The sequence below is a fragment of the Somniosus microcephalus genome, unplaced genomic scaffold (assembly GCF_052327205.1).
Source record: "Somniosus microcephalus isolate GS21.2 unplaced genomic scaffold, FLI_Smic_1.0 scaffold35, whole genome shotgun sequence".
Taxonomy (NCBI): Eukaryota; Metazoa; Chordata; class Chondrichthyes; order Squaliformes; family Somniosidae; genus Somniosus; species Somniosus microcephalus.
In genome coordinates, this window is record NW_028225222.1 from 1,076,474 (window position 1) to 1,102,129 (window position 25,656).

The following is a 25,656-nucleotide window of genomic DNA, read 5'->3' on the forward strand; positions in this document are numbered from 1 at the left end:
GTATGTCTTCATTACACATTGCCTTGATAGCCTTCTTGAATATTTGAATGAACCTCTCAGCCAATCCATTGGTGGCTGGATGATATGGGGCGGATGTGTAATGCTTAACACCATTGTTCTTTAAGAACCTCTGGAACTCTTCAGACACAAACTGTGGTCCATTGTCGGAGCAAATCTGTTCAGGCAGCCCATTCCTGGCGAATATGGTTCGTAAGACTGTGATAGTTTTTTCTGTGATGGTTGAGGACATTTTTATTACCTCTGGCCACTTTGAATGTGCATCCACCGCAATTAAAAACATCGAGTCCATAAATGGACCAGCAAAATCAATGTGCACCCTTTGCCATGGAGATGAGGGCCACTCCCATGGATGTAGAGGGGCTTGTGGTGGGGCGTTTTGGACCTTCTGGCATCCTGTACAGCTCTTGGTCATCTCTTCGATTTCTCTATCGATTGCCGGCCACCACACAAACGCTCTGGCTAAGTTTTTCATTTTTACCCCTCCCAGATGACCCTCATGAAGCTCATTGAGCACTCTATCCTTCAATTTGGGTGGAATTACTACTCTGGATCCATACATCAAGGCTCCTCTGCACACTGACAGCTGTTCTCTTCTCGGCGAGAATGCTGGCAACAGTGGTTCGCCATGTGCTGGCCATCCCTTCACCGTTAAATCATAGACCCAGGATAGTGTCGGGTCATTTCGTGTTTCATTTTCTATGTTTGCATTCGTCACAGGTAGACATTCGACTATGGTCGAGTGGAATATCTCCACTGGATCCACTGCAGGTGCTTCTTCCACCATCGGCAACAGTAGGCGTGACAATCCATCAGCATTCCCATGCTGTTTAGTTCCTTTGTACACAATGTCATATTGGTGTGCCCCTAGGAAAAGGGACCAACTTTGTAGCCGTTGTGCTGTCATAATCGGGACGCCCTTCTGAGGGTTGAAAATGGAGACAAGAGGTTGATGATCAGTTAGTAGAGTTAATTTCTGACCGTGCAGGTAGTGATTGAACTTCTTCACCCCCCACACCAGGCTGAGGGCCTCTCTGTCAATCTGGGCGTAGTTACGCTCGGCTGATGTTAACGAGCGTGACGCAAAAGCTATCGGCCTCTCTGAACCATCAAGGAATTTATGTGACAGTATCGCTCCAATGCCGTAGGGAGACGCATCACACGCCAGTCTTATCGGTAGTGATGGGTTGTAGTGAGCCAATACTTCTCTTGAAGTGATTAGGTCTTTACTCTTCTGAAAAGCCCATCGCTCCATTTCCATGCTACTCCAGTTTGTAGTAGGGCGTTCAGTGGGTGCAGAATTGTGGACAAATTCGGCAAAAACTTACGGTAGTAATTCAGCAATCCGAGGAATGACCTCAGTTGCGACACATTTTCAGGCGTTGGAGCCTTAACTACCTCTTCAATTTTGTCAGGGGACTTATGTAACCCCTCTTCATCAATCACGTGGCCACAATACGATATCTGTTTCTTAAAAAACTCACACTTGGGGCGATTGGCTCATAGCCCATGTTCTCTTAGTCTAGTGAGCACCTGCTCTAGGTTGGCAAAGTGTTCACTTTCATCTTCACCTGTCACTAGGATGTCGTCCAAGTAACACTGAGTCCCCGGAATCCCTTGCAGGACTTGTTCCATCGCTCTTTGCCATATCGCCGGAGCTGATGCTACTCCGAATACCATTCGATTATACTGGTAAAGACCTTTGTGAGTGTATATCGTGAGATACTTCCTAGATGATTCTTCAACCTCCATCTGCAAATATGCTTGTGCTAGGTCAATTTTTGTAAAACGCTTCCCTCCAGACAGTGAGGCGAAAATATCTTCTATCCTCGGGAGAGGATATTGTACTGTGTGAAGGACTGGGTTCACCGTCACCTTGAAGTCCCCACAGATGCGAACCTTCCTTGGCTCCTCAGACCAATTGTTTAATGATTTCTTCATGACAGGAACGATGGGTGTCGCCCACTCGCTCCAGTCTACCTTAGATAACACGCCTGCATTCTCCAGATTCTCCAGCTCTGCCTCGACGGCTGGGCGAATTGCATATGGTACCGGTCTTGCTTTGAAAAACTTGGGAATTGCATTCTCTTCTATTTTTATCGAGGTGGTTACGCCTTTAAGAGTTCCCAGTTCTTGTTGAAATACCTCTTTGGCGTTAGCTAAGATTTTTGACAATCGTCCAGGTGTGACGTTGTCATCCTTTTTACCAGCCACTGTCAGTGCCTGAATGGAGTGCCAGTCTAAACTTATCTTTCTGATCCATTCACGTCCCAATAACGGTGGTCCACCATCTTGCAGTATGTACAGATACAATTTCTGTATTTCCTTGCCGTTGTATTCGACAGGCACCCTTATTTTCCCTCTGGGGTATACTTTTTGCCCCGTATACGTCTTCAAGACAATGGATGTCTCTTTCAAGGGTATGTGTGAGAATAGCCGCTCATAGTCTCGTCGATTCATGACAGTCAGGGCTGATCCTGTATCCAATTCCATTTTGACTTGGGACCCTGCTATCGTGAGGGTGACCCAAATGGTTTGGTGATCCTCTTTTGCGATTACGTTGTGAAGTTTGAGACAGCTTAGTCTCTTGTTCCTGGATTCACTATCGCTCATCTCGTCTTCGGAACTACCGTCCGTCATCTTTTTTACTTTCCTGTACTGTTCCTTAGTAGCCTTTTTGCTGTCGTTAGTCTTCTTCCCAGACCTGCAAACTCGTGCAATGTGTCCCATCTTTCCGCATTGCCTGCATATTTTGTCCTTGGACCAGCAGTCCTTCTGGTCATGGGTTGTTCTGCCGCAGCGATAACATTTTTCAAATCCCCGTGTCATTTCGTGGGTGCCGTATTCTTGTGGCTTTTGCTGTATTTCCGCAGCTCCCCTTGCTGCTGCTTCGTACGATACCGCCACGCTGAAAGCCTTATCTAGCGTCAGCTCCTTCTCTGAGAGTAACCTCTTCTGGGTTCCTCCACTCAGGAGTCCACAGACAAATTTGTCCCATAGAGTATCTGTCAGTCCTGCTCCGAACTTGCAGTGCTTTGATAGATTGCGTAGTTCCATAAGATAATCAGCATTGCTTTCATCTTCATGCTGATTTCTCCTGTGGAATTTAAATCTTTCTGCTACCAGCAGCGGTGTAGGATTTAGGTGTTCCTGTAGGTTATCAACAATTTCTTTAAAACTCTTCGCCATCGGTTTGGCTGGAGTAATCAGGTTCCGCAATAGGCCGTACATTCTTGCGCCCATTAAGTTTAGTAGTACCGATGCCTTTTTCTCATCGGCTACTTCGTTTGCCTCGCAATATACTTCGACTCTTTCCACATACGTGGTCCGGTCTTCTATTGCATTATTGAAGGCAATGATATTGCCAGTCTTCGGAATCTTGGAAATCTAAGATGGCGCCTCCCGCGCATTGCCTTCTTCCCCGATTTAACAAAATGGCTCCTCCCGCGCTTTCCATCTTCTCCGCTGCTGCTAGCGCTGTTGCTGGCGTTTTATACCTTGATGGCGACGCCCTATGGTCTTCGCGCACTTCCCCCCGCGCTGCTGCCAACGCCGCTCTCCGCGGTTCCCGTGGCAAACTGCAGCTCCTCGCGGCTTTCTGCGCTTCTAATTTCTTTTATTTCCCCGTTGTCGGAGCAACCCTACGGGACACTTTCCTCCCTCTTCTCGGGTCTGTACGCTGCCCGGCTTCGTAGCACCGGCTGCGCCCTGTGTGCTCCACCCTCTCTCTCTCTCTCCTCTTCCCGACAACGCTGCTCGGCCCCGTTGAAAAGCCACCCGATCGAGCTCTAGCCCGCCGCAGCCCAGGAAGGATCAGTGTACTACCTGCCACCAGCCCGATTAGCTGGAACACCATCGACAGAATAACCAAGCCCCAATCTTGACAGCCTCTCCTGCAAATCTTCAACTCCGATGAATCAGAGGTGGTTGCCCACGGTCGACGCCCATTTCTTCTGTTTGTTTTTTTTTTCTTTCTTCCTTCTGGCCTCGACCTCTGACAACTTTGCTTCAGGGATGGATCCCCATGAGGTGGTGCAGACTGTAGGTAAGTTCGGATCTGCTTGTCGCCAGTATTATGGCCGTGTGTAATTGTGACACGGACTGCAGGAGTTGGTTATAACAGGTCTTTACTGAGTGGAGACAAACTGGAACTAACTATGCAAAGTTACTACACAGGCTTATATACAGGGGTGGTCACTACTGGTACTGCAGTATACAGGGGCTGCAGAATATAGTTCCTTCTGCAAAGTACATACACTACAGACGTGCCCTCGAGTAAGGATCATCGCGCCCAGAGTCAGCTTCACCGTTGGGAAAAGGATTTGCCTTGTCTGTTACGGACATGTTCCTTTGGACCATTGGTGGTGGCTCAGGAAACTGAGTAAATCCATGAAGAACTCCACGGTCAAGTGGGAGAGACTGGGTAACAATACCCATCGGACTATTATGGGGAATCATGGGGGATTGAGTGTCTGTTGGGACAAATGGTGGGAACCAGATGAAGGGATTTACATCTGTATGTGGGGTTCAGAACACGCTTGCCCAACAGGCATCTCCATCTTTTTCCAAAGGCAGTGGCAGGATGCTGGACAAGGGATGAGATGGGACGCCAGCACACGGGCGTGCGGAGTCCCATATTCTCAGATCCCAGTAAATGCCACCGAGCTCATTACCCGCCCACGCAAGCCCCTGCCCATGATTCCGGTAGCCAAAACCCGCAAGGAAGGGTGCCCCACCACTACCAAGGGACCCGGGAACGGATTGGTGTTAGTGCCCACAGGTCAGGTGCTGTACCAAGGGGTGCACTACACGGTAGCTTCAGTGATTTTAAACCTCACCGAGGTGCGATTGCCAGAGTGGTGCACCAAGGAAACGGAGCAACTGTACGAGGTCCTGATAACAAACATGTTCAGACAATTTTATGAATTCGACTTTGCCGATGTTGACAGAGCCGAATTGTACACCACACCACATGAGGTCTTGGGCAGGATAGGGAGACAAAGAAGGGGTGCAGTAAATGATATTTTCACAGCTTTAACACAGGGACTTCCATCATCAACACTCTGGATGACGTGGAGCTACGTCATCCAGAGTGTTGATGATGGAAAGCACAATGGTTTGAAAACACAGTTAAGAAAGATACTGACTGACGAGAATAAGGTAGTGGGTTCTGAGTTACACGAGGACCAGGCCATGACACTACACTTAAAGGAAATAATAGCTGAGCTGGAGAAACAAGCTGAAACGGTAAATGCTCTCATCAGGGAGGATCGGAATGCGTCCGATCAGGCTGCGCAGAGCGAAGCTTGTGTGCTGTACGGGGCGTGGTTACTGGGCGAGGGCCGCAGTAATCTGGAGGATTTGAAACAAGGTTTAGTCCCCTCCTGGATCAGCAACAAGCACCTCGCAGCCCTCCACCCTTTTGTAAACGCATTGTGTCCGTGCCAGCTCAGACTAGCTTCAGAGGCCTATACAGTCCCAGTGGACTGTGGACGGTCGAATAAGGGTATAGTGGTAAGAATGCCGGTTATGGGTAAGACAGCTAAACCTGCCCCGGTATACAGGGTGGAGAACATTGGAGTCATTCAGGGGGGTGCACACATTCGCTACACAGCGGTCCCACCTTACGTCATTCGATGGGAGCATGCATTGACGGGTACCGACCTCTTGGGTTGGGAATTTTGAGAACCCTACAGGTGGGGTGGGGAGGAGCTGAGGATAGTAGATGGGGTGGGGAGAAGCTGAGGATATTAGGTGGGGTGGGGTGGAGCTGAGGATATTAGGTGGGGTGGGGAGGAGCTGAGGATATTAGGAGGGGTGGGGAGGAGCGGAGGATATTAGGTGGGGTGGGGAGGAGCTGAGGATATCAGGTGGGGTGAGGAGGAGCTGAGGATATTAGGTGGGGTGGGGAGGAGCTGGATGATGTTCGGAGGGGTGGGGAGGAGCTGAGGATATTAGGTCGGGTGGGGAGGAGCTGATGATATTAGGTGGGGTAGGGAGGAGCTGAGGATATTAGGTGGGGTGGGGAGGAGCTGAGGATATTAGGTGGGGTGGGGAGGAGCTGAGGATATTAGATGGAGTGGGGAGGAGCTGAGGATATTAGGTGGGTTGGGGAGGAGCTGAGGATATTAGGTGGGGTGGGGAGGAGCTGAGGATATTAGGCGGGGTGGGGAGGAGCTGAGGATATTAGGTGGGGTGGGGAGGAGCTGAGGACATTAGATTGGGTGGGGAGGAGCTGAGGATATTAGGTTGGGTGGAGGGGAGGAATTTTGAATGTTCGATGCATAAATAGATATTGAAAGTCACAAAGTGAGGCTGTAGCAAACAGGTGAGCAGTTCTGTTTTTTTTTAATAAGTAATATCTTCTCCACCTTCTTCGAAAAGCAGTAGGACAAAGTGACAAGCCAGCAGCTTACTCTGCAATACATCCTTAGATTTCTGAATAAAATCCAAAACCACACACAATTTAAAATGGCGGCCTTTATTAATTATTATTGTTTTTTATTCAATACACTGATACTTTGCTTCCAATATTGAATAGAAATTTCTCTAGATGACATCTCACAATAGACATTAGAAAACATACAGACTAGAAAACTTTAACATAGATGAATGCGAGTTGATGCACTTTGGTAGGAACAATAAACATCATGAGGGTAGTGCAGTTGATGTTGTGTATGTGGACTTTCAAAAGGTGTTTGACACAGTACCACATGACATACCTGGTCATAAAGTTGTAGCCCATGGGATAAATGGGACAGGGCAGCATGGATACCAAATTGTCTAATGGTCAGATAGTAGAGAGCAGTGGTGACGGGTTGTTTTTATACTGGAAGGAAATATACAATGGTGTTCCCCAGGGGTTGCTATTTGGACCAGTGCTCTCTTTGATATATTTTAATGACCTAGAGTTGGGTATACAGGGCATCGAAACTCAGAAATGTAGCACACAATGAGGGGGATGGTAACATAATTCAAGAGAACGTAGACTGACTGGTCAACAAGAGGACATAAGAAATAGGAGCAGGAGTAGGCCATTGGGCCCTTCCAGTCTGCTCCACCATTCAATATGATCATGGCTGACTTTTGGTAAAAAGTCATTCATGCAACTTCTTCTAACTGACCCTCATTCTTGCATATGAAGTTATCTCCTTACTCAGTTTACTGGAATATTTTGCATTAACAGAATAAAATATCATTGGAGCCAAAAGCAAGATTCTAAATGTCAATAAAATTTGGCTGGGTCTTTACCCTTATAAACTGTTCCTCAGGCTGGTGTGTCTGAGAGCTTCAGATACATCCCTGACATGATCCTAAACTTCTGTGATGGTGTTTCTTTCTGAATCTAATCTCTTTGCTTACAGCATAACCTGAACACTGATTCAGTTAGGCAGACACTTGGCAGATTCTACTTAACCTAGAGAATAGTGAAGTGAAAAATGAAAAGAGGCAATTTTTTTTTTTTTTTTTAGAAACCCCACAGTGCAGATAGAGGCCATTTCGGCCCATCGAGCCTGCACCGACACATATCCCACCCGATCCCCGTAACCCCTGTACCAACACATATCCCACCCTATCCCCGTAACCCCACATATTTAATCCCCCCAACACTAAGGGTCAATTTATCATGGCCAATCAACCTAACCCGCACATCTTTGGACTGTGGGAGGAAACCGGAGCACCCGGAGGAAACCCACGCAAACACGGGGAGAATGTGCAAACTCCACACAGACAGTCACCCGAGGCCGGATTCGAACCCGGGTCCCTGGCGCTGTGAGGCAATTTGATTTCAATGATCTCAAAGGTACAATTTTAAAGGGAGTGCAGGAACCGAGGGACCTAGGCATGTATGTATACTAATCTTTGAAGGCGGCCGGACAATTTGAGAAGTAATTTAGACGTATGAGGAGAGATTGTGTCGATTCTTCGAAAACTATAAAATTCTGTCAGGCCTGGACAGACTAGATGCAGGAAGGATGTTTCTGATGGCCGGGGAGTCCAGAACCAGAGATCATATTCTAAGGATAAGGGGTAAGCCATTTAGGACTGAAATGAGGAGGAATTTCTTCACCGAGAGTGGTGAACCTGTTGAATTCTCTGCCACAGAGGGCGGTGGAGGCCAGTTCATTAAATATATTCAAGACGGAGTTGGATATATTTCTTAAGGCTAAAGGGATCAAGGGATATGGGGAGAAGGCAGGGACAGGGTACTGAATTTGGATGATCAGCCATGATCTCATTGAATGGCGGAGCAGGATCGAAGGGCCGAATGGCCTACTCCTGCTCCTATCTTCTATGTTTCTATGTTAATAATGCATACGGGATCCTTCGCTTTTTAATAAGTAGTAGAGTGCAAAAGCAAGGAAGTTATGCTGAAACATTATAAAGCACTGATTAGGCTTCAGGTGGAGTATTGTGTCCAATTCTGGGCACCAGACTTTAGGAAAATGTCAAGGCCTTGGAGCGTGTGCAGAAGAGATTTACCAGAATGGTAACAGGGATAAGGGACTTCAGTTATGTGGAGAGACTGGAGAAGCTGGGGTTGTTCTGATTAGAGCAGAGAAGGTTAAGAGGAGATTTGATAGAGGTGTTCAAAAGCCTAAATAGATTTAATGGAGTAATTAAGGAGCAACTGTTTCCAGTGGTAGTGGAGTCGGTAACCAGAGGACACAGATTTAATGTGATTGGCAAAAGTACCCGAGACAACATGAGGAGGATTTTGTTTTACACAGCGAGTTGTTGTGATCTGGAATGCGCTGCCTGAAAGGGCGGTGGAAGCAGATTCAATAGTAACTTTCTAAGGGGCTTTGGAAAATATACTTGAGATAAAATATAACACTGGGGAAAGAGCAGAGGATTTGGATTGATTGGACAGCTCTACCATAGAGCCAGCACAGGTACGGTGGGACAAATGGCCTCCTTCTGTGCGGTATCATTCCATGATTCTATCGTCACCGATACCTTCGAAAATAAGAAACTGAACGTGGCAGAAGAGCAAAGGGCTCTAGGGCTACAGGTGAACAAATAATTAAAAGCAGTGTCACTGGACAGCAAAGCAATTAAAATGCTAACAATGAATTGGGGTTTATTTCTAAGGCGATAGAATTCAAAAGAAGTGAAGTTGGCCAATGGTGGGAAGTGATGTTTCACAAGGATCGGTGCTGGGAACACTTTTGTTCACCATTTAATTCAGCAATTCAGACTCAGGAATCGGAACTGCAACTTCAAACATTGTGGATGCCACCTTAATGGGGGTTTATAATTAATACAGAGGACTGTGACAGAATACAGGGAGACGTTATTAAACTGGCAAAATGGGCGTGTAACTGGCAAGTGAACCTCAGTATAGAGAAATGTGAGGTAGTGCATTTTAATAGGAAGAATACGGGGGTCACATACTCCTTGGAAAATAAGTTTTAAACGGGGTTGAGGGACAGAGGGATGTGAGTGTACAGTTACATCAATCACTAAAAAGGTGCAATGCAGGTTGATAAGGCCATAAAAACAAGGAAAGCACTGGGAATCATTTCTAGAGGGACAGCATTGTAAAGAATAGAAGTTGTGTTAAACTTGTATGGAACCTTGGTTAGACCACACTTGGAGTACTGTGAACATGGTCTCCATCTTATAAAAAGGACACAGAGGGACTGGTGAAGGTACAAACAGTATTTACTGGAATGATACCAGAACTGAGAGGTTATACCCAGAAAAGACTGAACAGGCCGGGGCTCCTTTCTTTAGGAAAGTGAAGACTGAGAGATAATCAGATAGTGTTAGAGTCATAGAGTTATACAGCACAGAAAGAGGCCCTTCGGCCCATCGTGTTTGCGCCGTCCATCAAGCCCTGTCCAATCTAATCCCATTTTCCAGCATTTGGTCCATAGCCTTGTATGCAATGGCATTTCAAGTGCTCATCCAAATGCTTCTTGAATGTTGTGAGGGTTCCTGCCTCTCCCACCCTTTCAGGCAGTGAGTTCCAGACTCCAACCACCCTCTGGGTGAAAAAGTTCCTCCTCAAATCCCCTCTAAACCTCCTGCCCCTTACCTTGAATCTATGCCCCCTTGTTATTGACCCCCCTACTAAGGGGAAAAGTTCCTCTTTATCTACCCTATCTATGCCCCTCATCATTTTGTACACCTCAATCAGGTCCCCCCTCAGCCTTCGTTGCTCCAAGGAAAACAACCCCAGCCTGTTTAGTCTTTCTTCATAGCTGAGGCGCTCCATCCCAGGTAATATCCTGGTGAATCTTCTCTGCACCCTCTCCAAAGCAATGACATCCTTCCTATAGTGAGGCGACCAGAACTGCACACAGTATTCCAGCTGTGGCCTTACCAGCGTTTTGTACAGCTCCATCATAACCTCCCTGCTCTTATCTTCTATGCCTCGGCTAATGAAGGCAAGTATCCCATATGCCTTTTTAACCACCTTATCTACCTGTTCCGCTGCCTTCAGGGATCTATGTACATGTACACCAAGGTCCCTCTGACCCTCTGTACTTCCTAGGGTCCTACCACTCATTGTGTATTCCCTTGCCTTATTTGTCCGTCCAAAAAGCATCACCTCGCACTTTTCAGGGTAAAATTCCATTTGCCACTTTTCCGTCCACCTGACCAACCCGTTTCCTCCTCGCAATTTACCACCCCACCAATTTTCGTGTCATCTGTGAACTTACTGATCATACCTTTTACATTCTCATCCAAATCATTTATGTAGATCACAAACAGCAAGGGACCCAGCACCGATCCCTGAGGTACCCCACTGGACACAGGGTTCCAGTCACAAAAGCAACCTTCGACCATCACCCTCTGCCTCCTGCCACTCAGCCAGTTTAGGATCCAACGCGCCAAGGCACCCTGGATCCCATGGGCTCTTACCTTCTTGACCAGTCTCCTATGCGGGACTTTGTCAAAGGCTTTACTGAAGTCCATGTAGACCACATCCACAGCATTTCCCTCATCCACCCCTTTAGTCACCCCCTCGAAAAATTCAATCAGATTTGTCAGACATGATTTACCCTTGACAAAGCCATGCTGACTATCCCCGATTAATCCTTGCCTCTCCAAGTGGAGACTAATTTTGTCCCTCAGAATTTTTTCCAATATTTCCCTACCACAGATGTTAGGCTCACTGGCCTGTAATTCCCTGGTTTATCCCTGCTACCCTTCTTGTATAATGGTACTACATTAGCTGTTCTCCAGTCCTCTGGTACATCCCCTGTGGCCAGAGAGGTTCTGAAAATTTGTGTCAGAGCCCCTGCAATCTCCTCCTTTGCCTCCCACAGCAGCCTGGGATACATCTCGTCCGGGCCTGGGGATTTATCCACTTTTTGGCCTGCTAAAACCGCTAGCACCTCCTCCCTCTTGATGCTAATATGTTCAAGTATGTCACAGTCCCCTTGCCCGATTTCTATGTCTGCATCGTCTTTCTCCATAGTGAACACAGATGCAAAAAATTCATTTAAAACCCCGCCTACATCATCTGGCTCTACACACAGATTGCCACTTTGGCCCCTAATGGGCCCTACCCTTTCCCTGGTTATCCTCTTGCCCTTAATATACTTATAAAACATCTTAGGATTTTCCTTTATTTTGCTCGCCAGTGTTATTTCATGGCCCCTCCTCGCCCTCCTAATTTCTTTTTTAAGTATGCCCCTGCACTTTTTATACTCCTCTAGGGCTTCTTCCATCTTTAGTCTTTTGTAACTGCCAAAAGCCCCCCTTTTATTTCTAATGCATTTTTGTATATCCCTTGTCATCCAAGGTTCCCTTTGCTTGTTGGTCCCACCCTTGACCTTTACAGGAACATGTTGGCGCTGTACTCTCTCTATTTCCCTTCTGAAAGTCTCCCACTGTTTTGATGTGGATTTTCCTATAAGTAGCTGCTCCCAGTCCACTTTGGCCAGATCCTGCCTTATCATATTAAAATCGGCCTTCCCCCAATTTAGAACCCTTATTTCCGGGCCGCCTTTGTCTTTTTCCATGACCACCTTAAATCTCACCGAATTATGGTCACTGTCGCCAAAATGCTCTCGTACTGATACTTCCACCACTTGCCCGGCTACATTCCCCAGAATTAGGTCCAGTACCGCCCCCTCTCTTGTAGGACTTTCTACATGTTGGCTCAAAAAGCTCTCCTGGATGCACTTTAAAAATTCTGCACCCTCTAAGCCTTTCACACTCTGACTATCCCAATTTATATTGGGGAAGTTGAAATCCCCCACTATTATTACCCTATTATTTTCGCACTTCTCTGAGATTTGCCTACATATCTGTTCCTCTATCTCCCCCTGAATGTTTGGGGACCTATAGTACACTCCCAGCAAAGTGTTTGCCCCCTTTTTGTTTTTAAGTTCTACCCATATGGCCTCATTAGAGGACCCCGCTAATACATCATCCCTCCTTACAGCAGTAATTGACTCCTTAATTAATATTGCAACACCCCCTCCCCTTTTACACCCCCCTCTGTCTCGCCTGAAGATTCTATACCCCGGAATATTGAGCTGCCAGTCCTGACCCTCCCTCAACCATGTCTCCGTGATAGCAACAATATCGTACTCCCATGTGTTCAACAACAACTTCAGTTCATCCACCTTATTTGCAAGACTCCTTGCATTAAAATAAATGCCTTCCAGCCCTGCCATATTCCCTTTTGCCTTCACATATTTGCTCTGCCTTACCAGCTGACTTGTTTTTTCCTCTGTATTTGGCTGTAAATCACCCCCTACTATAGCTCCACTCTGTACCCCATCCCCCTGCCAAGTTAGTTTAAACCCCCCCCAGCAGTGCTAGCAAACCTCCCCACAAGGATATTGGTTCCCCTCTGGTTCAGGTGTAAACCGTCCGACTTGTACAAGTCCCACCTTTCCCAGAAGCAGACCCAGTGATCCAGGAAACTAAAGCCCTCCCTCCTGCACCATCCCTTTAGCCACGCATTCATCTGTTCTATCTTCCTATTCCTATACCCACTAGCACGTGGCACCGGGAGTAATCCAGAGATTACAACCTTTGAGGTCCTGCTCTTTAATCCTTCACCTAGCTCCTTAAATTCTTGCTGCAGGACCTCATCCCTCTTTTTACCTATGTCGTTGGTACCAATGTGGACCACGACCTCTGGCTGTTCACCCTCCCCCTCCAGAATGCCCTGCAGCCGCTCAGTGATATCCTTGACCCTGGCACCAGGGAGGCAACAAACCATCCTGGATTCACGTCTACTGCCACAGAAACGCCTATCTGTTCCCCTTACTATAGAATCCCCTACCACTATTGCTCTCCCACTCTTTTTCCCCCCTTCCTGGGCAGCAGGAGCACCCCCAGTGCCAGGAAGTTGGCTGCTGCTGCCTTCCCCTGGTGCGTCATCCCCCCCAACAGTATCCAAAGCGGTATACTTGTTTGAGAGGGGAATGGTCACAGGGGTCTCCCTGGTTATCCTCTTGCCCTTAATATACTTATAAAACATCTTAGGATTTTCCTTTATTTTGCTCGCCAGTGTTATTTCATGGCTCCTCCTCGCCCTCCTAATTTCTTTTTTAAGGATGCCCCTGCACTTTTTATATTCCTCTAGGGCTTCCTCCGTCTTTCGTCTTTTGTAACTGCCAAAAGCCCCCCTTTTTTCCCCTAATGCATTTTTGTATATCCCTTGTCATCCAAGGTTCCCTTTGCTTGTTGGTCCCCCCCTTGACCTTTACGGGAACATGTTGGCGTTGTACTCTCTCTATTTCCCTTCTGAAAGTCTCCCACTGCTTTCATGTGGATTTTACTATCAGTAGCTGCTCCCAGTCCACTTTTGCCAGATCCTGCCTTATCATATTAAAATCGGCCTTTCCCCAATTTAGAACCCTTATTTCCGGGCCGTCTTTGTCTTTTTCCATGACCACCTTAAATATCACCGAATTATGGTCACTGTAGCCAAAATGCTCTCCTACTGACACTTCCACCACTTGCCCGGCTACATTCTCTAGAATTAGGTCCAGTACCGCCCCCTCTCCTGTAGGACTTTCTACATGTTGGCTCAAAAAGCTCTCCTGGATGCACTTTAAGAATTCTGCACCCTCTAAGCCTTTCACACTCTGTTCTTTGAGATTTTGAAAGGGTTTCAGAGGGTAGATTAGAGAAGGTGTTTCCACTTGCAGGAGAGACCAGAACTTGGGTCATAGATTTAAGAGAGTCATTAATAAATCTAATCGGGAATTCAGGAGAAACCTTTTTACCAAATGAGTGGTCAGAATGTGGAGCTCACTCCCACAAGGAGCAGTGGATGTGAATAGCACTGACACAATTACAGGGGGAAAGGGATACAACAATTAGACCAAGGACGATGGTGGAGGCCCGTGTGGAGTATGGACACCAACATGGATATTTTGAGTCGAATGTCCTGTCTCTCTGCTGTAAATACTTTGTAAATTGTATTAAAGATGTACAGGACCCGGGTCAGGTCACACTTAGAGAATTGTGCATAGTTATGTTCTCCATAATATAAAAAGGACATAGAAGAACTGGAGAAAGTGCAGAAAATACTTACAACAACAACAACTTGTATTTATATAGCGCCTTTAACATAGTAAAATAACCCAAGCGATTCATGGGAGCGTTATTGAACAAAACCTGACCCTGAGCCACATAAGGAGATATTGGGAAAGATGACCAAAAGCTTAGTCAAAGAGGTAAGTTTGAAGCAGCATCTTATGGAGGAGGGAGATTTAGAGAAGCAGAGAGGTTTAGGGAGGGGATTCCTGAGCTGAGGGCCCAGGCAGCTGAAAGCACAGTGGCCAATGGTGGAGCGGTTAAAATCGGGGATGTGCAAGAGGCCAGAATTAGAGGAGCACAGAGATCTCGGGAGTGTTGAGGGGCTGGTGGAGCTTGCAGAGGTTGGGAGGGCGAGGCCATGTAGGGGTTTGAAAGCAAGGATGATAATTTTAAAATGGAGGCATTGCCGGAACTGGAGTCACTGTCGGTCAGCGAGCACAGGGGTGGTGGTTTACCGGGATTTAGTCTGGTTTAGGTTAGGGGCAGCAGAGCTTTGGATGAGCTCACGTTATGGAGGGTGGGAGATGGGAAGCCGGACAGGAGAGAGTTGGTGTTATCAGGTCTAGAGCTACCAAAGGCATGGATGATGGTTTGAGCAGCAGATGAGCTGAGGCAGGGGCGAAGTTCGGCGGTGTTACTGAGGTGGAAGTAAGCCGTCCTGGTGATGGATGAATATGTGGTCGGAAGATCATCCCGTGGTCAAATACAACACCAAGGTGGCAAATAGCAAACTGGTGCTAAGGAGAGGGGTGGAGTCGGTGGCTTGGCAACGGAGTTTGTGAAGGGGGCCAATAGCTTCGGTCTAACAAATATTTAGTTGGATGGCACCAGAACTGAAAGATTGCAGCTATCGGGAAAGATTGAACAGGTTGGGCCTTTCTGCTATAGAAGAGAGAGGACTTCATGAGGCCTGATAGAGATCTTGAAATTTATGAGTGGGTTGGACAGGGTAGATGTGGAGAGAATGTTTACACCTGTGGGAGAATGCAACACTTGGGGTCATAAATACAAGATAGTTACTGTTAAAACCCACAGGGAAATAAGGAGCAATTTCTGGACTCAGAGAGTGGATAGAATGTGGAACTCACTACCACAGGAAGTGGTTGAGGAAAATAGTTTAGATTCTTTCAGAATGACACTAGACGAGTAAATGCTAGAAAGGGGAATAGAAAGATATTCCGAGAGGCTGCGATGATGTAGATGCAATGAGGAGACTGGTGTGGAGCATAAACACCAGCACACACTGATTGGGCCGAATGGCCTGTTTGTGTGTTGTAGATTCCATGTAATATAATCCCCTGAACTACAGCTCAGCTCTGTCTGCCTACCTAGTGACCAGGCTCTTACTCTGGAAGCTGCGAATCAATTGCTGCCCTCAATCGCTGAAGGGACTCTTTACAGAAGAACTCAGAGTGAAAGCAGTAAACTAATGGTCCTGTCCCGAAAGACAATGTGGGAAATGACAGTCAGAAACAGCGCCGAGTCCTGAACACAGTGCTTGCCCCGCCGCTAGCTGTATCTTCAGATCTCCAGCGATTGCTGGTGTAATTCAGTGGAAGGCAGTCTGGGGCTGAATATTACATTCCTGGGCTGGAGACACTGGGAGCCGCCCCTGGGCTGCACTCAGCTATTTCTGATTATTAATGAATTGAATAATTGCGGTAATCGGATATGTCACCGCGTTCTTCACCTGCTCTCTGAACTTGGACTGGGTCACCCCATAAATAAATGTGTTTGTGCAGCAACTTAAATTCCGCAGCATAAATCCGACTCGGTGAAAGATAAATAAAGATTTTGTGTAATAAATGGTTCCTGTAATGGTATAATATAAGAAAAATATAACATAGGCCAGCCACAGCAGTATGAAGCTGGCGGATATGGTGAAGAGTAAAATCATAGACTTCCTTCTGCTCTCCATCTCTGGGTCTCTGTCATTCTCTCCCTTGCTCTCACCCCGCAGTCCCTTACGGACCCGACCGGCCACTAAAATGTGTCTGACTGTCAGAGCGTTGAGCAACAGAATTAAAGCAAATGGGAGCAATGGGGTTAAAACCGTATTAAACCAGTCAAATCCCACCCACCCGGGCTCAGTAAAATAGCTCGGGATTGTGTCACAGTTCCACGGCACATTGTCAATTATTCTCCTGGGTTTATATATAAAGTAGAAGGGAATGTTTTTTAAACAGAGCAGAATGCCGGTTGTTGCCAGAACCACAGCTGCAGTTTTCTCGGTGCAATATTTAGTTTTCAGCTTCTGGCAACAAATGGCCACAAATCGATCAAAGGTGAAAGTGACGGTGAACCAGACAGAACAGTCTGTTGCTGCACAGGACAGGACAACGAGAACACTACACACAGGGGTGATGGACAGGAAAGATCCTGGGAAATAAAAAATTCTGATCCTCCTCAGTATGACCTCAGTGACAATGGCCAGGAGATCTGCCGCTGCCATGGCCGCCAGGTAGCGAGTGGTGCAGGTGGAGAGTCCGCACTTTCCCTGGGACAGGATCACAATCGCCAGCAAATTCACTGTAAAACACAGAAGGGAAAAGAGACTGTAAATTACTGAGCACATATTCTCCGTGACTGAGCCCAGACAGTAAGGGCTGGAATTTAACACCCCAAAAATGGCGGGTTGGGCTCGGGTCAGAGGTGAAAATTTAAGAATATTGTCCCGAACCCAACCCACCCACTTCCGAGTTTACCGGAGACGGGACAGGGGGCGGGCAGCGAACCGCTCCCAGGAGGCGGGTTGGTAAGTTAACATTTTAATGAGGCGGGCAGCCTCTGATTTAACCTGTTTCACAGGTTTATCTACGGCAGGCCGGGCTTCCTGGGCCTCGGGAATGATTTCACCCCCACCCCCAACTCTACCCGTTGCCCGACCCCCCCATGGATAGAAACCTGGGGCTCGATTTTGCCATGGGGGCAGGGCTCGGGGCGGGTCAGTTGTTTTTTGTGTCCTGAACCCGACTCCAAGGTGACGTGGGAAAAAAGTGCGATTTGCCCCTAATTGGGCAATTGATTTCCAGCGTGTGGGAACCCCTGGCCCAATTAGTTTTACCATCCTGAAAGCCAACTCCGATGACGTCACCAATGCTGCTGGATTTAAGGCCTGCAATCAGCCTTGCTTCTTCTGGAGACTGCAAACTTTATGCCCATTGCTGTGATCGCTTCATTCAGCAACTATGTCCAGCAGTAGGCCAAAGTGTGCTCCACGGTTCGATGACGCCGCCCTGCAAGCTCTGGTGGAGGGAGCAAGAGCAAATAAGGAGGTGCCCTTCCCTTTCTCAGGGAGCAAGAAGCCTCCCCAGCAGACTAAAGCTGTGTGGATGCAAGTGGCCCAAGAGGTCAACTCTTTGTCTATGTGCCGCAGAACTTTGTTTGCAGTGCTGGAAGAGATTTCATGGCCTTCTGCGCACAGGAAAAGTGAGTATGATTTTCTCATCACCCTCAATTTGATCCTCACTGCCTCTCCTCACCAGCACTCAGCTTTGACAAACTCTTCCTTCACATCCCACTTAACACTGACATTCCTGCATCCTTACCCATTCCCTCACTCTGTATGTTCACATTCACTTAACTATTCGACTATGCAGCCCTCACACTCCCTATCACTGTGATGCTATGAAAGCAACTTACAACACACATGGAGGGCCCTTGGTCTTGCCACCTCACTCCAATTTTGTGTCCTTCTGAGCATCTATTCTATGGATTCTCTTCACTCACTCCATCATTCTCACACAAACTCCACTTGTGTCCCTCATTGCAGGAAAAGAGAGCCCACAATAAGAGGGAAAGAGAGCGGATAGGAGGAGGGCCACCCTCAAAAATCCAGCTCGCCACTTCGGAGGAGGCGGCCCTGGAGATCGTGGGAGTGGAGGAGGATGCGCCTGTGGGGGACGGACCGATGGGTGCATCAGAGCAAGCTGGTGACATAATAGTTTTTCATCTCTCTCATTGACATTGCATGAGTCACTGATAATGATTCTGATGCTCTAACAGATTGACTTATGATCATCTGCGATATTCAATGTGCATGTAATCTTGACCACACATCTCTCACTCTTTCCTGCACTCTCCCACAGGACCATCGACACCCACGTCCGCACTGTCCAGGAGGAAGAGCCTGAGTTTCCAGACTCCTCAGAGGGAGCTGCAACCTCTGAGGGTGCTGCATCAGCAGAATTAAGCGCACACATCACCAGCGCAGACACTCATACCTCAGTGGGACCTTCGGGACATAGAGTAGGGTTGTCACCTGGGGTATCACAGCTCACAAGTGAGCATCAGCAGATAGTGGAGACAGGGACAGCAGTGGAGACAGGGACTGTAAGATTCGCAAAATTGAACAAGGGTCTATTGGCAGAAAAGGCCTGAATTTTAAAAGAAGCCCAGGAAAAGGGGCACACAAAATGGCCGCCAGACCCCGTGACCAGCTTTTGGGACATTTTAAAATGGTTTCTGCAGTCCCCCGACAGCCTTTGTGGATTCAGCCCACAGTAAGTTCTGGAAGGCCGTTTCGGAGAAAACGAAACCAGACAGAACCCCATAAATATGGATTGGATGCAGATCCAGTCAGATCGGCCTGTAGATAAAGGCCATCTAAATGTTTACCCAGACAAAGGGAAACAGTTTCAAATTCATAGGGGGAACTTCAAGACCCAGTAAAGACATCAAGAGGACATTAAAGACAATACAAGGTCATTCCAGACCAGAGATGGCCGTTACCGGCCATCCCAAAAGTACTTTAAACATAATAACTACCCCGCTGTGCTACAAGCCCGCCAAAAGTTAAACAAAGACTAACCTTGATGTGGCGGGAGATAAGGGCCTCGATGAGAAGTATAATTGGGGACCCAGGGACAGCTAACGGAATGCTTCGCTTAGCCTTTCGCCTTTAGCTACGCTTAGCCTTTCAATGAAGCCTTTCGGCAGCGGGAAGACAATGGAGAACTTCGTGGATCGGCCATTGAGGAACGTCGATCCGGAGACCAGTCAAGAAGGTGATTCGAGTCTGCGTCCAGCCCCGGGGTAGCCATCGGAAGACCATCGATACACCCCGGGCCATTGACAAGTCAAAGGACAATGACCCTCCTCGTAGAAACCCATATAAAGATGGTCAAACAGTTGGTCTCTCCTCACACCGACGTCCAGGCCTGCTAACATCCAGCCCGTCCGTGACCTTCACCTCGAGGGAGAAGAGAGTGTGTCACAGCCCACTGCGTTCCACTGACCACGTGGAGACAGGACGCCTGAGAGGATCAAAACACAGACCTTTCAAAACCTTATACTTTCTAACTGGATGGGTGAGCATGTTTCTGGCCCCTCATAATCTGATCTAGATAGGTTTAGGGGGTGGGCATTTCAGGGGATAATTAATAATGAGTTGTTGTCCCTCGATGTTCCGTGTGTTTCCCCATTTCCTGATGATTTTTGTAAAGTATAATATGCCTGTATGTATCTTAGTTAGTACTGTATTATGATTTGTTTTTTTCCCTCCCATGTACCCTTTTATTGACTCGCATTTGATTTGTTTCTTTATGCAATAAAATTTCATTTCGTTTTCATTAAACTTGGTCTATAGAGTATTCTCTGCATTGTAGTTCCTGCCTCAAAGTCCTGTGTATAGAACCTAAGGGGTGAGTGGGTCGAACCACTCAAAAGTTCACTGTGCAAGAGAGAGAGGCCTCTGGAGAGAAAAACCTCTGCGATCTAAAACCCCTTACAGGACAGCAGTGAAGAGTCCTCGTCGGAGGGCAAAGGATGCTCCCAGCTCAGCTCCGCTGCATGTCGAACCTCTGCCTCCGGGTCCATCCAGAAGGAAAGCGGTGCTGGAACTTCAGGAGCAGGTGCAGGAGTCTCTGACAGGTTTTGTCTCCAGGGTCACTGCGAGTGTGGAGCTAATGGAGGAGTCCATCGCTAACATGAACAGAGCATTTGTGGAGGCGTTGGCACATGAAGGCCTCACCACGGAAAGGATGGCAACCTCCATGGAAAGGATGGCTGCCTCCATGTTAAGGCTGGTTACCGTAGAGGAGAGGATGGCTACGTCCATGAAGGAGCTTAGTCGCCAGGGTATTGAAAACATGGTAATTGTTCAGAATAGCCTGAAATCTCTTGAGCAGCGATGGTCAGCTATTGAGCAAACAAACCAGGCCTTCATGCAAGTTCTCTGGAGTAGGGCTTCCAGTGCAGAAACGGCTCCTCATGACCCCGCTGCAGTGCCCAGCCACTTGCGAGCTCTGAAGTGTGACTGGCCCATGAGAGGGATGTTGTTGGCATACACCAAGGAAAAGGGGGCTCCTCTCCAATCGCTCACACGACCATGCCACTGCAAAGCCCTCAGTCAGAGCCCCACCAAAGTCCCCACCCAACTGAGATCGGCGTCTCAAATCCCTGCACAGCCACAGGGGCAGCAGACTGTTGCCGAGCACTCATAGGCGCACAACCCCAGAGGACGCCCGCCAAAGGTGTTGAGACAGGAGCAGCAAGAATGTGAGCAGGGGGTCCTCCCCATCTCAAAATCAAATCAAATCAAATCAACTTTTATTGTCATTGTTAGTGCACAAGTGCAGTACAACGAAATGTAGGATAGCAAAATACTGCAGATGTTGGAAATCCGAAATAACAACAGAAAATGCTGGAAAAACTCAGCAGGTCAGGCAACATCCGTGGAGAGAAATTTGAGTTGACGTTTCGGGTTGGACCCTTCTTCAAAACTGGAAAGAAAAGAAACTAGATCGAAGGCAGGGCTGCGATCGGACAAAAGAATAAAAGAAACAAAAGAAGTAAAAGAGATTAGAAGCTAGACGAGATGGTAATAGGCTGGGATTGGGTGTAAAGTGTACTGGCAGGGCAAAAGATAGCTGCCAGGTGTGAGAGAGAAACAAAAGGAAAGGCGGGGGGGGCGGAAAGGAGTGGAACAATTACAAGAGAAAATGAAATGGGGGCCGAGCTTATGATCTGAAATTGTTGAACTCGATATTGAGTCCGGAAGGCTGCAGACTGCCTAATCGGAAGATGAGGTGCTGTTCCTCGAGTTTACGTTGAGATTCCGTGGAACAATACAAGAGGCCAAGGACGGTGAGGTCCGAGTGGGAATGGAGCGGTGAATTAAAATGACAGGCGACCGGAAGCTCGGGGTCACCCTTACGGACTGAACGGAGGTGTTCCGCAAAGCGGTCACCCAACCTGCGTTTGGTCTCCCCAATGTAGAGGAGACCGCATCGTGAGCAGCGAATACAGTATACTAGATTGCGAGAAGTACAAGTAAATCGCTGTTTCACCTGGAAGGGGTGTTTGGGGCCCTGGACAGTGGGAAGGGGGGAGGTATAGGGGCAGGTGTTACATCTCCTCCGCTTGCACGGGAAGGTGCCAGGCGAAGGGGAAGGGCTGTTTGTGGTGATAGAGGAGTGGACTAGGGTGTCTCGGAGAGAGCGGTCCCTGCGGAATGCTGAAAGGGGAGGTGAGGGGAAGATGCGTTTGGTGGTGGGATCACTTTGGAGGTAGCGGAAATGCCGGAGGATGATCCGTTGAATGTGGAGGCTGGTGGGGTGAAAGGTGAGGACAAGGGGAACCCTATCATGGTTCCGGGAGGGAGGGGCGGGGGTGAGGGCAGAAGTGTGGGAGATAGAAATGTAGGCTTGCGGCTCAGCCACAGGGGCAGCACTACATAGAAGCATACGTAAGAGGAAGGGAATGCACAAGTATTCACAAAGGTAGTCACTTGGGTGTAATGTGTTTATTTTTAAAATGCCATCAGTTGCTTATTGTCATAAAAAATTCTGATGGCAAACTGTTGCAGTTGTGGCATGTGTCATTTCGCAAATGGAACTTCCACATTGAGGGCTTAGAGCGACTTGCAGTTGTCAGTATGTTGGTCAGAGTGATAGGAATCTGCAGGTTATTAGCCATTGTCGATAATCTGATAAGAAGGTGCGAGGCCAAAGTGTTTGATTGTGCAGGCTAAGCATATCTGACCTAGATGAGTGCGTCCATTGCATCCCGGGCAGCAATGTGGTCGCAAGCTGGCGCCTTCTGTCCTGTGCAGCTTCAGGTGGGTGAGCAGCAGCTTGGCACTCCTGTTGTTGCTGCTGCTGTTGGTGCTGCTGTTGTTCCTGGTTCTGCTGCTGCCACGGCTGGTCTTCGTCTGAATCTGATGTCCAGGAGGAAAGGAAAAAAATGGATCCCATGCTTCTGCTTTATGCCCCAATTGAGGAAGCGCTCAGTCAAGGTGGCGAGAGGGGTTTCCCAGGAGGTCACACTGGAAATGGGTGTCAGGCTCCAAACTTCCACAACAATGAGTAGGCCTGCAAAAAGTTCCCCCAGACCTGAGACAACAAAGTTCTGCCACCTGCAAATGATGATTGCTGAAAACTCCTTTTTAATGGTGGAGCTACAGCTGGTAGCAAGCAATCAACATGTGATGCCGCCAGGATTCACTGGCGTGTTCCAGAGGAGGCGTGCAGGACGTGGGAAAAGGGGTAAAATCAGAAAGGCCTCTCAAAATGGGATTATAGAGGAAATTAAGTGGTTGTTTGGGCCTTAAGGGCATATCCCCCCTCTTGGAGGCGGGATGGAAACGGGTTCGAAAACACGCATGCAGGAAAATTGCTCGGAGGCGCGATGGAGGCAGGATCGGGCCCGCCCGCCATTTTTTGCGATTTTACAACCTCACATGCCTCCAATCCCACCTCCTCAGGCCTGGCAAAATCGAGCCCCTGAGATCGGGTTCGGACATCCGATTGGTCACACACACGGGACGTTTCAAACCCCCGGGACCGGTTACACCCCCGGGACCGGTCACACCCCTGGGACTGGTCACACCCCTGATACCGGTCAAACCCCCAGGACCAGTCACACCCCCGGGTCTGGTCAAACCCCCAGGACCGGTCACACCCCCGGGACTGTTCAAACCCTCGGGACTGGTCAAACCCCCGGGACCGGTCAAACCCCCAGGACCGGTCAAACCCCCGGGACCTTTCAAACCCCCAGGACCGGTCACACCCCTGGGACAGGTCACACCCCCGGGACTGGTCAAACCCCCAGGACCGGTCAAACCCCCAGGACCGATCACACCCCCGGGACTGGTCACACCCCTGGGACAACTCAAACCCCCGGGACTGGTCAAACCCCCAGGACCGGTCAAACCCCCGGGACCGGTCAAACCCCAGGGACCGATCAAACCCCCAGGACCGGTCAAACCCCCGGGACCGGTCACACCCCCGGGACTGGGCAAACCACCGGGACCGGTCACACCCCCGGGACTGGTCAAACCCCCGGGACAGGTCACACCCCCGGGACTGGTCATACCCCCGGGACTGGTCACACCCCCGGGACCGGTCACACCACCGGGACCGGTCACACCCCCGGGACTGGTCAAACCCCCGAGTCCGTGATCGGACACACAGCGGGTTCAGACGCCTCTTCCAAACCAGTTTCATCCATTGTCACTACCTGGTCCTGCTCCGGAGTCCTCCCACCCCATCCGATTGGAAGCCCGACTCACAATCAAGCTGACTTCCGGGGTGGGGAACCAATCAAGGACAAAGAATGTACGTTGTGGAGTTAAGACACCCCAATGTCCAGGAATACCTGGACTTCTAGGTATCCTGTCTGATATTCTGCATCCACCCTGTACCCTCCGACCATCGTACATAACCCGCCTCTGTTAATATCCAGGAGCAAGTATATGAGCAAATGCAAAATACTGAGACTGCTGTCAATCTGATAAGAATATAAGAACGTAAGAAATAGGAGCAGGAGTAGGCCATTCGGCCCTTCGAGCCAGCTCCGCAATTCAATGAGATCATGGCTGATCTTCTGCCTCAATTCCATTCACTGGCCTTATCGCCATATCCCATGATGTCCTTACTAGTCAGGAATCTATCGACCTGTTTCGAATGTACCCAGTGACTGAGCCTCCACAACCCTCTGGGGTAGAGAATTCCAAAGATTCACCACCCTCTGTGTGAAGAAATTTCTTCTCATCTTTTCCTGAATGACCTACCCTTTTTCCTGAGGCTGTGGCCCCTAGTTCTCAGCTCCCGAACCAAGGGAAGCATTCTCCCAGCATCCACCCTATCAAGCCCTGTAATAATTTTGTATGCGTCAATGAGATCCCCTCTCATTCTTCTGAATTCAAAAGTTTACTCAATCTCTTCTCATACGACAGTCCCGCCATCCCAGGAATCAATCTCGTGAACCTCTGCTGAACTCACTCCATGGCAAGTATATCCTTCCTTAGGTAAGGAGACCAAAATTGTACACAGTACTCCAGGTGTGGTCTCACCAAGGCCCTATAGAATTGGAGTAAGACTTCTTTACTCCTGTACTCAAATCCGCTTGTAGTGAAGGCCTGCATACCATTTGCCTTTCTAATGGGTTGCTGCACCTACACATTTACTTTCAGTGACTCATGTACAAGGACACACAGGTCACTTTGAGCATCTGCATTCCCCAATCTTTCACCATTTAGGAAATATTCTGCCTTTCTGTTTTTTCTACCAAAGTGGATAACTTCACATTTATCCACATTATAATCCATCTGACATGTCCTCGCCCACTCACTGAGCCTGTCGAGATCCCCTTGAAGCCTCTTCACATCCATTTCGTAACTGACACTGCCACCGAACTTTGTGTCATCAGCAAATTTGGAAATGTTACATTTAGTCCCCTCATCCAAATCATTGATATAGATTGTGAATAGCTGGGGCCCAAGCACCGATCCTTGTGGTACCCCATTAGTCACAGCCTGCCATCCTGAAAAAGACCCATTTATCCCTACTCATTGTTTTCTGTCTGTTAACCAATTCTCAATCCATGCAAGTATATTACCCCCAATTCCATGTGCCCTAATATTGTTCACCAACCTCTTGTGTGGGACTTTATCGAAGGCCTTCTGAAAATCCAAATACACCACATCTACTGGTTCCCCTTTGTCTACTCCACTAGTTACATCCTCAAAGAACTCCAATAGGTTTGTCAAACAGGACTTCCCTTTCATAAATTATGTTAACTATGCCCAATCTCACTATTAGTTTCTAAGTGCCCAGTTATTGCATTCTTTATAATAGATTCCAGCATTTTCCAAACTACTGTTGTGAGACTAAC